The 18731-nt window shown below is 39.4% G+C and overlaps 1 protein-coding gene across 3 annotated transcripts in view; it reads right to left on the bottom strand.

Moving 5' to 3' along the window:
• LOC109412193 (uncharacterized) overlaps positions 1 to 18731 on the bottom strand; it is a 265092-nt gene that overhangs the window by 235855 nt on the left and 10506 nt on the right. For all 3 annotated transcript variants that reach the window (XR_009996048.1, XR_009996050.1, XR_009996049.1), the window contains one exon: positions 7554 to 7681. The gene's annotated coding sequence lies outside the window, so the exon portion shown is untranslated. The remainder of the gene's footprint in view (positions 1 to 7553; positions 7682 to 18731) is intronic.

An 18731-nucleotide genomic window follows, 5' to 3' on the forward strand; every position in this document is an offset into this window, starting at 1 on the left:
TCATTCAAGAATTGTCTCCTAGCATTCCGGTAGGGAGAAAATAACTAACGAAGATCAAATTTTGCCATTAAAAATGAATAGATGAATGGCAAAATTTGTTATTGGTTTGTTGGGAATAAGAGCTAAAACATAGCTTCCCAACCTTCGTTTCGCGACCCCCCAACCGCTTGCAGGCACGCTTCGATTGTATTACGAAAAGCGCAGTGACGACAGACTGGGGGGTCGCGAGAGCCAAGGTTGGGAAACGTGGAGCTAAAAGAACAAAAAAAAACTGGCTTTGTACCGGAAAATAACTCAATAATAACTAATTTTGTCCTTATAAGAACAAACCAAGGACAAAATATTTCAAAACGGAAAATAACTGAATAAGTTATTATCGAGTTGTTGAGAACAAAATAAGAACACAAAAAGTTATTTCAAATAAGATCATCATAATTGTAAATTTTGTTCCTATGATTGGAAAAAAACTGTATTGTAAGTTCTGAAATGTTTTGTCCTTGGTTTGATCTTATAATAACAAAATAAGTTATTATTAAAATTTTTTCTGGAACAAAGTGAGTTATTATTTTTTGTTCTTTTAGTCCTTATTCCCAACAAACCAATAACAAAATTTGATCTTCATCAATATTCTATTTACAATAAAATAAATACTAAATAACCCAACAATAACAAAACAAGTTATGAGTCGAGTCAAGGCGACTGACTGACTGAAGACTGAAGACGACCTTACAGTTGAGGTCGAAATACGTATCTGTCAAAGGATGCAAATTCTTAGTGGAATTCAAAGGAACAGTACTTAACGCGATTTTCTTTTTACTTAAGTTATGATTGCAAAATATGCAATTGGGATGTTATATAACTCAGGATGCTCAGAATAACTTATTTTGCAATGATTGCATGTTTTGTTATTATTCAGTTATTTATTGTTATTCAATAATAACTCAGAAATAACTAATTTTACAATGATAATATTTTTTGTTCTTAGCGAGTTATTTAGTGTTATCCATAAATAACATAAGAATGATAAAATGAGATATGATGGCAAAATTTGTTATTATTTTGTCCTTGGTGTTGGCAATACTAGCAACACTGCTATCGAACCGCCTCGTGACGCTTCTGACTCGAAGCCTGCCCAGCTATATCTGGCCGGTAAATATTACATGAGTCGCAGCTGTCCGATATACTAACGTCAATAAGAAGTCAAATGCTAGCTTATATCTATGTGAGGACAGCTAGAAGTCAGATCAATCGCGACGTGTTTATATCGCTTATTGCAAACGATTCTGAATTTTGTAATAATTTTGTTTATTTCTTTACCAAATGAATTCGATTGTCAGGAACGGTCAAGAATAGTTGATTGATTTGAGTTTAGTGCACAGTCTGCTAGACAGTGAATTATTATTATTGTAAGTAGTACAGTATATCGCCATAACCTGCAATTTATAAATATGCATAATCACCATTAGGTCCGCGGTGCCCGCGCGCTATAGAAATAGATTTGTTGGATTTATCCCGGTGAATGAGACCAAATTGTAAGCAGCAAAATTACACCATTTCACCCAAAATATTATAATAATTAAACATTTCAGCTTCAAGTATTATCACCATCAGAGAAGTGCGTGTTTCTTTGAGGAGGTCCGAACCACCAAATCCAACACTTGGTTTGTTCTTCGCCTCTACCCGGGATTCCTCTGGGGATTTATCCAGAAACTCCTCTAAGGATTTCCACTTGGATTTTTTTCTTTTTCGGAAAGTCCTTAAGAGATTCCTCTGTTTTTGTGTTACTGGCATTGCTGCTCCCAGTACCATGTGTTCAACACAAGTCATTAAATGAACACTTTTATAGGTAAAGCAAAAAGTCAACAGAAACAGAAACGAAGTCGGTTCGAAACCGGCAGTATGAATCGTTGTATTTGTCGTTTAGATGTATACTAATGACAAGTACGCGGATCTTATGAAATTTCTCGATGCTTGGAAAGTTCAGGCAAAAAATTACTAAAGAAATGTGCAACATTTGTATTATTCTTGACCGCAGTACAGAGTAGAGAAGAAACGTCCAAACAATTGGAGTTTGCCGTGGAAAATCAGTTTGTTGTGGGGAGAATTTGTCAGCCGAAAATGGGGGCTTATAAAATCGAGTCAATACTGTAGTTCCTAACATGCTGGAAGTTTGCTGAAAAATGCATCATTGTAGATTATGTAGTGCTATATAGTGCAGGAATGTCTAACAAAGAACTTTATTACCAAAAAGTTCTATGCTGGAATGATCGGTTCTGCGGAAAACGGCATAGTTATACTACATATAGTTCTTTAGAGTTTCTGGAAACACTGCTATTCTACATAAAACTGATCTATGTTTACAGGGATTTCCATACAACATAGGACAATTCTGGGATACTTTTTCAAAACGACGCATAATACACGCAAATCCTATGTAGATACGTCGTTTTGAATAAGTATCCGAGAATTATGTGTAGAACGACAGTACACTCTCTTTGTTTTTTGTTGCTGACACTAGACGCATAAATACCGAAACGAGGACTTTATTATCAGATAGTTCCTAGCTTTTTGAATAACTTTGCTGAAAACGGCATCAATCTAGCTTCTTGTATTTGAGAGGGATTTGAACGATTTGGACACTGTTGTCATCTAACTGACAAATCTCGCTCCAAGGTTTACGTTTCCAGGTTATTCTTGAATCTTAACCTGTTGACGGCATGCTTCGAGCTTATCAAGGGTTACGAGAGGCGCGTATTTGAATTAGTTCCATCTATCCCAGAACGAATTCCGAAGAGGAATCCCTTTTGAAATATCTGAAGGAATCCCTGAGAAAAATATCGGGAAACATACCTAGAAATATATTTGATGGAATTCCAGGAAAATTTTAATTGGAATACCAGGAGCAATTTCAGGATTCCCCTAGGGATTTCTCCAGAGATTCTTTCATTAGTTTGTCTCAGGATTCCCTTAGGGATTTCTTTAGCAACGTCAATGTCCTGGGTTTCCATCTAGGACTTTATCAGGGATTCCTTGACAGATTCCTCCCGGAATTCTTTTGGAGATTTCTGGATTTTTCCCATGAGATTCCTTTTTTTTTTATTCAGAGATTCCTCTTGAAATGCTTTCATTGATTCTTCTCGTGTTTCCTTTAGGGATTCTCCTACGAGTCCTTCAGGGATTTCTCAAGGATACTTTCAGGGATTCCTCTCAATATTTTTTACCGAATCCCTAATTAATTTTCCCGAAATTCCTTGGACTGGAAATTCTAAATTTATTTCTCCCTGGATTTTTCGGGGATTTCACTTAGGATGTCTCCTGAGATTTCTTCATTGATTCTGCTCGGGTTTCCTTAAGGAATTTCTTCGTAAATTCTTTCAGAGCTTCCTCGGGAATACCTTTGGAAGTTCCTAAAGAATTCTTATAGCATTTGTGTTAGAATCCCTTCAAGATTTCCCAAGGAATTTCTCCACGATTTCTATGAAAAAGAATCCATAATCTATCCGGGAATTCCTTCCAAAATTTCCACAAAAAAATCCTTCAGCATTTATTCCCCTCCAGTTCCAAGTTTCCTCCAGGAATTCCAAGGGAAATTTTCCAGAAGCTCCTCACGGGACGTCCTCGGGAATTCCCCTAGGATCTTCTTCTTCTTCTTCTTCTTTATGACTCGACGTTCGCATCGGAACTTGGCCTGCCTCTCTTCAACTTAGCGTTCTTTAGAGCATTTCCACAGTTATTAATTGAAGGGCTGTCTTTGCCTGCCATTGCATGAATTTGTATATTGTGAGGCAAGTACAATGATACACTATGCCCAGGGAGTCGAGAAAATTTTCCCGATCGGAACGGGAATCGAACCCGCCGTCTCCGGATTGGCGATCCATAGCCTTAACCACTAGGCTAACTGGAGACCCCTAGGATATTCTTCGGATTTCCACCAGGGGTTCCACGGGAATTCCTCCAAGAGTTCCACGGAATTTCGGGATTTTTTTTCGGGAATTCTTCCAGGAGATCCTCGAGAATTTATCTAAGAGTTCCTCGGGAATTCCTCCAGAAGTTCTTCGGAAAATCCGCCAGGAGTTCCTCGAGAATACTTCCAGGAATTCCTCCAGCAGTTCTTCTGGAATTCCTTTAGGAGTTCCTCGGGAATTTCTCTAAGAATTCTCCTGTGGAGTTCTTCCAGCAGTTCTTCAGGAATTCCTCCAGGAGTTCTTCGGGAATTTCTCCAGGTGATATTCGGTAACTACACCATGATTTTCTAGGGAATACTTCCAGGAATTCCTCCAGGAGCTCCTCGGGAATTCCCCTCAGGATATTTTTGGGAATTCCTTTAAGTCTTCAGGAGTCCCTCGGGAATTACTCCAGGAGGTCTTCGGGAATTCATCCAGGAGATTCTCGGGAGTTCCTCGGCAGTTCCTTCAAAAGTTCTTCGGGAATTCCTCCAGGAGTTCACGTGGAACAGACGTAAAACCTTGAAATATTTTTAGGCAAAGTACATTCAATTGAGCCGGAAAATAACAATAAATTCATTGTCCGATCACCTGGAGTTCCTAGGGAATACTTTCAGGAATTCCTCCAGGAGTTTCTCAGAAATTTCCTCAGGATATGCTCGGGATTTCCTCAGTATACGGGAGTTTCTTCAGGAGCTCCACATGACTCATGAGTTACTCCAAAAGTTCCCCATGACTTACTCCAGGAGTTCTTTATGAATTACTCCAAGAGATCCTGGGAAATTCCTCCAGAAGATCCTGGGGAATTCCTCCAAGAGTTCCTCGGCAAACCCTTCAAGAGTTTCTCAGAAATTACTCCAGGGGTTCCTCTAGGAGATCTTCGGGAATTCCTCCAGGAAATCTTCAGGAGTTCCTCCAGGAGTTTCCCGGAAATACCTCTAAGAATTCTTCGGGAATTCTTCCGGGAGTACTTAGGAAATTCTCACGGAAGACTTTTGGGATTTCATCAAAGAGTTTCTTGAGAATTTCTCCAGGAGTTCCTCGGGAATTCCTCCGGGTGTTTCTCGGAAATTTCTCCAAGAATTCTTCGGAAATTTCGGCAGAAATTTCTCGAGTTTCCTCCAGGAATCCTCCAGGAGTTTCTCGAAATTTGCGCCTGCAATTTCTATGGGATTCCTCTGGGAATCTCCCAGGGGTTTCTCGGAAATACCTTCTTAAGGAATTTCTTCGCAAGTTCCTCGGAAATTCCTCCAGGAGTTCCGTGGATTCTTCCTAGAGGAACTCCTGGACGTATTCCTATGGATCTCCTGGGAAATTCATGAGAAACCCCTGGAAGAATTACCAAGACACTTCTGGAATAATTTCCTGGCGAATTCGTGGAGGAATTACCGAGGCACTCCAAGAAAAATTTCACTCATTGTATTTTTCCGCACCATCGCTTATTGTTTTAGTACATACCGCAACAATTTCGCACTCCGTTGCCGGCCCCATTGCGTTTCCCGCTTTAGGATATCTCCAGGGATTCCTTTAAGGATTTATCCGAGGATTCTTTAGGGATTTTTTTTTATAAAAATTGACATACGTTATATGGCTTCATTCTCGTTAAATGCTCCTGTACAAACTTTATGGGAAGCATTTAAACAAATCTGCAGTGGGAATTGTTAGTATTGTTATGGATAAACTCTGAAGTAATTAAATCAAACTTGTGGGAGCAGAGACAGATCTGATCTACAATTGTCTGGAATAACTCTGCAACTCAGGGGTCTCCAGTTAGCCTAGTGCTTAAAGCTATGGATCGCCAATCCGGAGACGGCGGGTTCGATTCCCGTTCCAGTCGGGAAAATTTTCTCGACTCCCTGGGCATAGTGTATCATTGTACTTGCCTCACAATATACAAATTCATACAATGGCAGACAAAGGAAGCCCTTCAATTAATAACTGTGGAAGTGCTCTAAAGAACACTAAGTTGAAGAGAGGCAGGTCAAGTTCCGATGCGAACGTCGTGCCATAAAGAAGAAGAAACTCTGCAACTAATTCTTGGAGGATCATGAAATAATCCAAACTATTGAAAGATATCCTACACCCTCCGGAAAAATTAGGTTGATAATGGAAATTTAAATAGAACACTCTTCTCTACAGATTAAGGGATATTCTACTTCTCTATAATTGATACAAATAAAACATAATAAATTACAAGAAGTACAACATTTATTACTTTCATCTATACTGCCTATGATCGCATAATTGTCCCATATGAATAGGAAACCCAGCAAAGATGGGACTGATATGCGATCATGGGCAGTTTTACTGCCCATATTCGCATAGTCGATGTAAGCGCCACTTCCCTTTTCAACATACTTTTGGAATTTTAACAATGAATAAATATAAAGTTCAAGATTTTTTCCGCGTTGACATCTAACTAAGGGTTAGATCTGGTGACCTTTTGAATGAAACTGGTCACAAATATGCACACGCGTTAGAAATTAGCTTTTGTAAAGTGGCATTACCAATGGTGGTTACATCGACTATGCGCATATGGGCAGTATAGCGAGACCTTCAGAAAAATTTTCATTCGTTATTCTTAATTGGTGCAAAATAATGACCGAATCAATCAAAAAGAAATTCCAGACCAGCCCTGTTCCCTTGCCAAGCATGAAGCAGGTTGCTATAAATCTGCCGGAAGCCTGATCCCGGGAATTAATGCCCTTTACAAGAAAAGCTACCACCATAAACCAATCGATCGGTACAATTTCGTTCTGATCTGATCGGGTTTTAGTGCGGTGATAAAAACCCGTCTGCTGTCCACTTCTAAATCCCTCTACGGACATCGGAATGCGTGGTGGATTTTACGACGAATAAATTGCTCCGATTTTATGCATCGTTACGCGGCAGATTAACACTCGGACGACCTTGAAATCCGATCGGCAGCGAAAGCCATTAAGCCACCACCTCTCCCTACTATTTGTTTGGAGAGTGGTCAATACAATAACTGAATCGGAACACGTGCTTCCACCACCGCCGCCAAGAGGCAATTCCCGCAAAAAGCTCCCAAAATGCTGCCGACACTTGAAATCAATCGTTCCACACCCCATCCATTCATTGATTCTCGGATTTATGTATTTTCTTTCATACGGCTTCATTGATCGGCCGACTTGGGCTGCTAATGGGTTACCTTACCACCTTCGTCCCTCCGCACTGGTGGTGGCCAGAGATAATAGATGAGCTAGCAAATATTTGCTTTCTCAAAGCCGGCCACCTAATAGGCGCGAACCCAGCTATACACATAATACCCATAAAACTAATAGCTTCCTTTCATGCGTCTTCTGTTGTTTTAGACAAGAAGGGTATCATTCTCAGCACTCAATCGATCAATCACCCTCCTCAATCCGTGTTCTTGCTCGTGTGGTTGTCGTCTTTCAATAGTTGTTCCAGCGTATCTTCCATATCCAAACAAACCGTTTTTGTTTTCCATAAACCAGTAAACGAAATCAATCGCCTGTGGTTATGCAAGCCCCGTGACAACCTTGCCAGCTTGTTCGTTCCACATAGCAATTTGTTCGTTGTTCATGCAATTCAATATAAAGAGGTGAACTGAGTAGTACGACTTACCTTGTATTGGACTGTCGATTGTCGGACTCGGCTTCCGAGTCGTGGTGACGCTTGGGACGCTTTTCCCGGTAGGCCCCGGAGGACCTAGACCGGGACCTTGAATGGTGGCGTCGCTTCGAACGGGGCATCTGCGGAAGAGGGGGAAGAGAAGAAAACGGGATAATATAGTAGTTTGTTATTTCAAGGGCCCATAGAGCCACAGCAGTAAACACGTGGGTATTCAGCGTGACCATGCTGAGTCCCGTCGGTCCAAAAAGTTTCCGTGAAGAAAACTTCCTGGACCTCCTTGGGCATAGAGTATTTTCAAACCTGCCACATGATATTATGAATTCGGTTGGAAATCGAAAACCTTTTTTTGAGAAAAATATTTTTGCTAATTGTGGGTTGTTTACAACATACATCGGAAGTGACAAATATGATAGTGCATCATTGAACGCACACAGCGCACTACACCCGGTACTGAAAAAAAGTGTCGCTAGTCGAAAAGTGTCGCTAGTCAAAACGTCGCTATTCGGTTTGGTGCTGGCGCCATAATATACGCATGCAAAATGATCATTGGCAGAGAAAGCCCTCAGTTAATAAATGTGGAAGTGCTCATAGAACAAGGAAGCTAAGAAGCAGACATTGTCCCAGTGAGGACGTTACGCCAAAAAAAGAAGAAGACGAACAAATACTCTGAAGTCCACTCATGTGTATAGAATTTCAAAGTTAACAAACAGAAAGAAGACAAGTGTTTAGTTAATAAAATATTCCCGAAAATTTAGCAAGTTTGATTATAGAAGCTCAGGCAAATAGAAGCATCTTTCGATATTCTTAAATGTGAAACATGTTTAACCTTCTCCGTGCATTAGTTTGCGGTCACCTCGCTGACCTAGTGCACGTTTGGGGGTCATAATGACCCCAATGTACGACTAGGGTTAATATCTGTCTAGTTTCACCATGCAATCAGCTTGAATCTTGTACATGTAATTTATGAAAATGTTTTCCAAAATTTCTTTTTAGATTTAAGTATTCAATAGTAAGCTCTGGATGTTGTAAAAATTATTTAATGAACTTCAACAACAATTCTTCTTTTTCTTTTTGGTTCTTCGTCCCCACTGGGACTTGGCCTGCCTTGCTTCAACTTAGTGTTCTTTGAACACTTCCACAGTTATTAAATAAAGGGATTTCTTTACCTGCCTGAATTTGTATATTGTGAGGCAAGTACAATGATACATTATGCCCAGGGAGTCAAGAAAATTTTCCCGACCGGAACGGGAATAGAACCCGCCGTCTCCAAATTGGCGATCCATAGCCTTAACCACTAGGCTAACTGGAGATCTCAACAACAATTGGGTTCTTAAATTAAGAAAAAATCAATGATTTTTTATTTTTAAACGAAAGAGCACCTTTTTCTGAGCCGCTATGATTTTTTTCAGATTTGTAGAACTTTATTTTGGTACCGTAATACGGGGTATCATTGATCAGCGGGGTAACATTGATCGGCTTGACCGACCTCATGAAATGTACAAACAAGCATTTTACAATGAATCGGTTTCTACTTTCGAATAGTGTATCGAAACCTGCTATTATTTAACTATCAAATGACATGTAATTCATGAAAATTGAATTACATAAACATTGAAATAAATCTATTTTTCCAAAACTGTGTTTCGTAACAGAATGAGATACATTATCAAACATTCATACTTGGCATGAATACTGAATACAATATGAGGTTCGAAATCACTGTAGTATTACTTCCATATGATATCCAGGGGTTGGATTAAATAAATGAAGCTTTTATGAAAGTGCTCTTTTTCAATAAAATATACGATTTGTGAAAGAAGGCATTAAATTACTTAAGCCATTGCCTACCTTTAGGCGTTATTCGCTTTTTAGAGGTTTTTATTCTTTAAATATCTTAAAAAGTACATAACTTGTAAGAATTTGGACAACATATTCGAAATCAGCGACCTCGAATTTAGTAAGTAAGGATATTTTCAACACAAACGAACATTGATCACTGACATGATCAATGTTACCCCAAATCAACAAAATCAAAAATGAAATTAAAAAGCCTATTTAAACATGTTTAAAAGTTTTACAATAGTTTTTCGAATAGCTTAACACATACTCAGAGGGCCAGTACTTGTTTTAAAAATATAAAATATGTAACGTTTGCTTTAACGAGAGAATTATTCAAGAAAGATCGGAAATTCTGATCAATGTTACTCCGGATTACGGTACCAAAAATCAATTTCAAACAGATTTTATGAAATCACCTTTTGACAGCTGGGAAACTGCTTGACAGCTCCGCTCAGTACAAAATGCGACGAGGGGTGATTTGACAAATCGCTCCCATACAAACTTCAAATTGAATTTTAAATAGGTTCCCGGGCACCAAAATTGATGAAATTTTGGATTTCGGCTCAGGTTGGCATGCAGATTCAGAATATGGAATTATCTCAACACCACTAAAGAAGCCAATTCTTCTGTGATACTTCAATAAGTTCAATTAGAAATAACGATATTACTGGATAGAAGCAGAACTAGAAAATCCTCAAGCTATTCCTATTAGGTCATCTCCAGCAGTGTATGAGAATTTCAAAATACATCTAGAGCTGCAACTGGGACGTCTTCAGCAGATCTTCTTTTTATCTGTATCAACAAGATTTTCAGCCCCGGGCTAGTTAATTTCGAGACCCACGCTGTACTTCCCTTCCGAAGGAAGAACTCACATTTTGCGAGTTTGTCGGGAGTGGGATTCGATCCTAGGTCGTCGGCGTGATGTTCACGTGCTTTAACCATCACACTAGGTCCACTCCATACACAGCAGATCATTGACAACATAGGGCATATGTAACTGCTAAAAAAATACACTTTTAGAGATGTCCTAATATCATTTCAGGAGTTCAACCAAAACAATCTAAAAAATAAGCTAAAACTAGGGTATGTGTGCCATCAGTAATTTCACGCTCCCATATTCATCCTATTCAAAAATGAACGATTACGGCACCGATTGATTCCGTTCTTTTTTGTTTTCATGGGTGCTCATTTCTAACAAAAAAAAAACACAAAAATAAAAAAAAAAACAAAACAAACATCGCTTCAATCCTTTGTTTTTCGTAGGATGGAAATGGGAGCCACATGCTTAATAAGGCAATCAATACCCTATATCAACGGTAATGAAACTTCTCTAAAGATAACTGGCAGAGCACATGAAATTTCCTGCATGAATTACGAAATGTACAACATACCTACTGTTGCCGCCAACACTGCCCCACCTGGCACTGTTTTAAATATATCTATGAACCAGTCTAAATGATAGCACCCAGGCATACAGCCACGAGGAGAGACAATTGGTATTTCTATTCATATAGGACAGAACAGTCGAAATCGTGCGATGCGAAGCTCGCATGCACGGACCATGAATTGGTCAGTGAAGTAAAACTTATATTTATTGTTATCTATATTTAAAGCTAGTATCACAGGTAATCACAGATAGTTTCTTCCTAAATCTAATTAAATTAAACCTAACTTATTACTAAAGATATTAAAGTACGTGAACTTAGAAACTATGGGCAAAATGTATTGCTACGCTCAACACTGAAAAATGTAAGTAAAATGTGAAACAATGAAATTATAAAGGAAATAAACATACTCTATTACAGCTTTTAGCTGATTCGCACCCACATCCCGGAGTTTGCGAGCTGCTTAATAGAATTCAGCCGAGAGTCCCTCTAAGTTCCCGTAACACCTACAAAAATATGTTCAGGATATGTCATATGCGCTCCACCGGCATAATTATCCAAGATTAGCACTCAAAACTCCAAGATCATATTCCGAGATTTCTTAGGCAATCTGTTAGCAATTTCTTTAAAAAAAAAATACCGCACCGCAAAATTTCTATAAGATTTCTCTGAATTATCTGCATTTTAGAAACTATACTATACATTCTTCATGAGTTTTCAGAATTCTTCACAAAATTATTCTAAATATTCTCTTATGTCAATATTTCGGAAGGAGACTCCTGCGCTTGCAAGGAGCCTGCTAGAAATTCCATTAGATTCATCTGATCTCTATAAGTTTTACCAAAAAATCTTTAGGAATCATTAAATACCCCAGGTAACCATTAACGCTCCTTTGGCATTAGGGTCATTTTTGACCCAAAACGTACACTACGCCAGCGAACTGTTCCCAACGTGATGCAATAGGAAGGTTAAGCAGTTAAAATGGCATTTATTTAGCACTATATGCGCCTTTACAGCAGGCTTGTCCGCACTGAATGCACGAAAATTCTGCTCTTTTGATTTACATCACCAAAACCATCGTATTTATGCAATCTTTCTATCTTACCCGATAGAAGGATGTTGAAATTACCTAAATGTCATTTTGAACTGTCAAAAACCCGCACCGCAGTGCCACACTGTGCGCGCAAAGAGAATTTCACCCGGGTGAATTCACCCCAGTGAATTTCTCTTTGTGCGCTCAGTGCGGCACTGTGGTGCGGTTTTTTTGACAGTTCGAAATGTCATTTAGGATATACAATCATCCTTCTATCAGGTAGGATAAGAAGTTGGCATAAACATGATGGTTTTCGTGGTGTAAATCAAAAGAGCAGAATTTTCATGCGCTCAGTGTGGACAAGCCTGCTTTACAGTAGGACATTGAATGCTTATCTGCCGTATATGCGCCATAAGTGCTACAATATACGGCTGAATAAATGCTTATCCCTCCTATCCCCCAAATTATCAAAATAAAACAAATTTCTCTCAAAAAGCAATGATTGATAGGGTATTGGTTCCCTTCTTAAGCATGTGGCTCCCATTTTCATCCTACGAAAAACAAAGGATTGAAGCGCTGTTTGTTTTGTCTCTTATTTTTGTATTTTTTGTTAGAAGTGAGCACCCATGAAAACAAAAAGAACGGAATCAATCGGTGCCGTAATCGCTTGTTTTGGAATAGGATGAATATGGGAGCGTGAGATTAATGATGGAACACATACCCTATCTGCTCATCAATTTTCTCTTCGGATTATTTCGAAAATAATGTGTTGGCCAAATTATTAATCAAAGAGAGAATCGATGAAGAGAAATCGATACTAAGCGCGAGATGGTTCCCCTGCTCATTCTCCACGATTTATTGTCTCTCTGTCTCTTCTCACTTTTTTTTTCTTTCTTCTGTTCAACTTTTGAGGCTAGGGCTACGTTCCGGGTAGAGATGAATAGCAAACCAATAACAGGGGCTACCATTAAGCACGTCACGGTCCTAGGGGGGAGGGGAGGTTTGTGAAAGTGTGATAAGCAATGTATTAGGTATAGAAAAACCCGTACGAAGAGGGGAGGGGGGTCTGAAATTCCCAATTTTCCCGAGCAGAAGGGCATACCTTACAAATACCGTGCAAAGAGCAACCTGTGCTCTAATACCTCAAATTGGTATTGCTATATTATTCTACGCAATGTTATGAGAACACCACAATAACAAATGGAGGTATTTGAGCAAAGTTAGGTATTCATGTGGTATTGTTGATTTAGCTGGGAAAATAACTGAATAATAAGATTTGTTATTACATCATGGAGCTATCGAAAAATGTTCAATTTAATACCAAGACATGTTATTACTTTGTTATTTCATACCTTCTCGATAACAAATAGAGCACTTGAAATTTATGGTATGCATTCATTATTGAAACAAAACTTGATATTCTTCAGCTGTTATTTATACAAAATTATGGTATTCATTTTTGTTATTTTGCCTCTTATGTCCACCTAATGGAGGGCATATCGAGGTATAATGTTATTTAAGATAAATACCTTGATATGTTATTTTTTTGCCATTATTTTCTGCTCGGGTTTGCGTGACGTACTTAATGGATGCTCCCACAGAAGAATAACATATTTTCTCATCATATCTAAATTTGCAATTCTATAGTTCTTTTTGTCTAGCTTAGGATTACACAAACATAATAAAACATGCTATCATTGTGAAACTTGTGATTGGCAAGTTATTCTTGTATAGTTTCAAATAACATAAAAATAAAAAATACACGTAATCTTCGATATAACGTACCCTCGATATAGCGTACCCTCGATATAGCGAATTCGATATAACATACATTTTGCTTCGATATAACGTACAACATTCAAAAAATTCATTTTTTCCAGTAATAACTCCCAGATGAACTACGAAATCACCCAAATCAATGTTTTGTTGCAGCATTAGCCTTTTTGCCCGGAATTAGCGCAAATTGGAGAGAAAAATAGTGTACGTTATATCGAAGCAAAATATACGTTATATCGAAGCACAAAATACGAAATTACTTTCTCGTGAAAACTCATGTTTTTCCTTTTTGGTTTTAAAAATTTCACCGAAATCATTGTTTGGGGTTAATTTCACATCGAATACATCAACATTAGCATAAAAAAATATAAAAAATTTCTCTGCTTCGATATAACGTACACTTCGATATAACGTACAAAGAGAAAAGTTTTTTGTACGTTATATCGAAGAATACCTGTATTACTATCATTGTAAAAATTATAATTTAACACAATTGCCCCAATAGTTATTTATGTAACGAGTTGCAAAATGATGATTTTTACAGCACGAATTGTACATTTATCCAACGAGGCTTGCCGATGATCGTGCTTCGCGGCGATTGAATGGGAACGACCACGTGCTCCATCGTGCTGCTAGACACAAAATTTGGATCATGTAAGCTGTGCTATAACCGTCATAGTTTTTCAAATTCTAGCTGTGGAAACTGAGGTTGTCAATCGAACTATTTAATTATGATTCATAATGCAACCGAAATGAATTGCATTTTGAACGATATTGTGCGGAAAAGTAGGCCATTACCTTACAGAAACGGCAAGTATAACATACAGTTTTATAGTGCCGAGTTGCAAAAAAAATCATTTATGCAATTTAGTATCAAGATTTATATTTTGTATAACCCATTTTGATATCATAATGGCAATTTTTTCCGAACTGGTTCATTATGCAACTGAAATGAATTGCATAATGAAAAATAGTTGTATAATGTTCATAATGCAACTTATTTGAGTTGCATTATGAACATTATATAACTCGAATGGGTTGCAATATTAAAAAAAAAAACATTGCATACAATTTTATATGGAACTCGATGCAAAACTCGATTTTTTCAATACTTCTCGTATTTATCCAACTCGGCAAGCCTCCTTGCATAAATGTACGACTCGTGCAGAAAAAATCAACTTTTTGCCACTTTTCACATAAATAACTATTATAATATCAATAAACAAATTTACCATCATACTGAAATATGTTATTATTTTGACATTATTTTTGTTGTTATTGTGTTATTGCAACGGCAAAATAAGTTATTCTCTAGTTTTTATGCCATGGAAATTTAGTTATTATTTTTGTTATTTTAACTCTGCAGTGTTAAACAGTGAAACACTGCAAATCGACTTTTACGATGGGCACTCACAATGCTGAACTACGATTTCCAGATTCAATATGTATCAACGAACGATTTCGGACGTGCAGATTTGCTGTCACGGCTCATCAACTGAAGCAATCAGCCAGAGGAAGAATACGTAATCGCAGCAGTCAACCTTGAGGAAGATCTTTCAAGCATTCTTTCTGATGCAGCAGAAAAGGTTCCGGTTTCGTTTGCAGCACTGCGGAAGGCTACATCAACAAACACCACACTCCAAACCGTTTCTAAACACATCCGTGAAAGTTGGCCAAACTGTTCCCAGGATCTCCCCATTGCAGTTCAACCGTACTATCACAGACGCGAGTCACTCACCATTGTCGACGGATGCATAGTGTTTGACGACAGAGTCGTTGTTCCTGACGAGTTTCGACGAAGGATCCTGAAGCAATTTCATCGAGGTCATACGGGAATAGTTCGTATGAAGTCCATAGCAAGGAGTTTTGTATACTGGCCCGGAATCGATCAAGAAATTTAGGACTACGCCAAGCGCTGTACACCGTGTGCAACGGCAGGAAAGGCTCCTACACAGACAACATTGGAATTCTGGCCTGTACCTTCAAGACCCTGCTCGAGAATTCACATCGATTACGCTGGTCTAGTGGATCCAGCAGATCCCTACTCCGAGTGGCCAAAAGTTCATGTAACTAAGTCAAAGACATCAAGAGCAACAATCAAATTACTGAATCAAACATTCGCTACATTAGGTGTTCCAGAGGTATTCGTGTCAGACAACGGAACCCAATTTTCAAGTCACGAATTTGAAACTTTCTGCACCAATCATGGAATCCACCACATTCGCATCGCTCCGTATCACCCGCAATCAAATAAACTAGCTGAAAGATTCGTGGACACTTTGAAGAGAAGCCTCTGCAAGATTCGCTCAGGGGGAGAAACACTAGAAGAAGCACTGTGCACTTTCTTGCATGTATATCGCTCAACGCCCACCAATGACCTGGAAGATAGATCTTCGGCGGAAATCATGTTCGGGAGACCTATTCGTACCATACAATCCACCGAGCGAACGTGGAACCACATCCAGGGACAGGAAAAAGCAAAACGACACCTTCAATAAGAAGCACGGTGCAGTTCAGAGGAATTTCCAGCACGGCAATTTCGTGTTTGTCAAGGTACATTCAACGAATTCCTGGAGATGGGAACCAGCAACCGTAATAGAGAAAATTGGAAACGTCAACTACAAAGTGTTCCTGGACGATCAACAACGTTCAATACGGTCCCACACCAATCAACTCAAGAGTCGTGTTCCAGACAAGAGTCCAAAGAACCAACCATCTGCACTTTCCATATTCTTCGATGGATTCGGATTAACGGTCCCGACAGAAGCTCCAGCGGATGTCGCTCCTCAAGTTCTACCTGCAATTCAACCGCTTGATGACCCACCTCTCAATAATCTGGAAGATTCTATCTTGACGGATGGAGAAGCTACAGGAACCGATGAAACCGAAGATGAACCAATTCCGGCTCCGAATGCAATTGATGAACCACAACCAACCCAACCTGTGACTCCAATTCAAGAGAGAGGACGACGCATGATTCACGCCCTATTGGATGACGAAACCTTAAGGGGGGAACTGTTGGATCAAACCAATCAATGGATTTACACGTCAACTGAACACGAATTAACCATCATAGCAGCATTTGCTCCACTATATAAGCCGAGCAATCTGCAGCACTGGTTGATTCATTCTAAGTTTGGCTTCCAACAGTGAATCAAAATTCAACATCGCGCACCAATAACGACAATGTCGCAACCTGATTTTGTTGCGACATTTTTCGCAATGCGACATACACTGTGGTGCATAATTGATCGGACAAACGCCGATTTTCATACAAAATGGCCAAGTTTAAGATGCTGTAACTATGGTTTACTTTGTTGGATTGAGCTCAATTTTTGACACGGAACTACAAACATGCTGAATTTTGTGTATACAAAGTATAAAATGTTTTCGTTCACAGGTCTGGGCGTGGCAAGGCGTTGAAAATATTGCAAAAGTGATCGGACAGCGGTACCCCTTTGATTTACACGCGTGCCGCTGTCCGATCACTTTTGCACTTTTTTCAACGCCTTGCCACGCCCAGACCTGTGAACGAAAATATTTTATACTTTGTATACACAAAATTCAGCATATTTGTAGTTCCGTGTCAAAAATTGAGCTCAATCCATCAAAGCAAACCATAGTTACAGCATCTCAAACTTAGCCATTTTGTATGAAAATCGGCGTTTGTCCGATCAATTATGCACCACAGTGTATGTAGGCTTGTCCTAACAACTTGAACAGAATAGGATGCAGTACGAGTTTAGAGATTTTTAAGTCTTGCATTGTGATTTTCGAGCGGAAACTTTGAGTCGGTAAACACTGCAACGCTGCTGAAGATGTGTCATCAAAAAGTTTTGATTTTGGGTTGGTAATAATTGATTATTCATGAGTTGAAAAGTACGCAACAAATGCAGCTTCCGTGTTGTCTGCAACAAAAGTTTTCGAGATCATGTCATTATCTGTTACCAGTTGGGATAAAGAGTAATCGATGCGCCTTCTTCGTTGCTTGTTTTGTGCCTCAAGTCAAGGCGAAGCCATCGTGCGTGTCGGTACCGAGAAGAAGACCATCGTCTACCACATGATTTCCCAAACTGTGAATCGCGACCCCCTAGGGGGGGTCGCCAGCCTTCATCCAGGGGGTCGCAAGGAGACAGTCGATTTTTTTTACTGCAACAGACAACAAATGAGGGAATTTCCATGGTAGGTCACAAAAAGTACGTCTGCTGGCAAAGGGGGGGAGTCGCGCTGCTAAAGGTTTGGGAGCCTATGGTCTACCATCAATGTCGGAAGGCAGGCCATATGAAGCGCGACTGTCCGATGATGATGAAGAAAGAAGGTTCGTCCACGTTAGCAGTTGAAGACGTAGATAATCGATTCCGTTGCTACTGCCCATATGTGTTGCGATTAATCGTTTTTCGAGGACCTGAACCAAAGTTCTGTCCTGACCATCACTCTAGCAGACGGCAACGAAACGGATATCCATGGAGTAGGATCCGGCCGTCTATTCTGCTACGACGATAATGGAGAGCAACAAGAAATCCCTCAGCAACATTTTCTATGTTCCGGAATTGGAACCCAACCTGGCGTCTGTCGGAAGCCTAGTCAACAAGGGAGCAGAAGTGACGTTCAGGAAATCCCGAGGCTGCGTGATTCATTGTGTAGGCGTAGTTGCGTAGTTACGGGCTGCAAAACGGTGAGTCGATAAGGAGAGCGTCCAATATAGCTCTGGTCCTCACAAGTTCCTACCTCATGATTCAACGGATAAAGCGATGATAAAGACCGCCAGCTAAGAGTTGTGTGCTTAGACCAAGCCCACCCGTGGGCTTAATACTACACACGCAACAGCACGTCGTTAACGATTTTTAATTTCGTTATCAACCCATTTTCGCACCGGTCGTTCGTTTCCATGTGAGTAAAATAATGATCGGTCGCCTTTGCGCACCGGTGGTCTCTATTCTCTCCGTACCATCGGTTTTTTGCACTTCTGTAAATCATCGCAATATTTTGTGTATTTCTATGGGGTTATTGCAAATCTTATTCAGTATAATAATTTGTGCTCATATTATGAAAGATGGGGTTTTGGATAAGACTGAAAACTGTTAGTAAAAATTGAATTCAAATAAATAATTCCCTTGGAGATTTGTACCGGTTTTA

Source organism: Aedes albopictus, chromosome 1, assembly GCF_035046485.1.
Source record: "Aedes albopictus strain Foshan chromosome 1, AalbF5, whole genome shotgun sequence".
Lineage (NCBI taxonomy): Eukaryota > Metazoa > Arthropoda > Insecta > Diptera > Culicidae > Aedes > Aedes albopictus.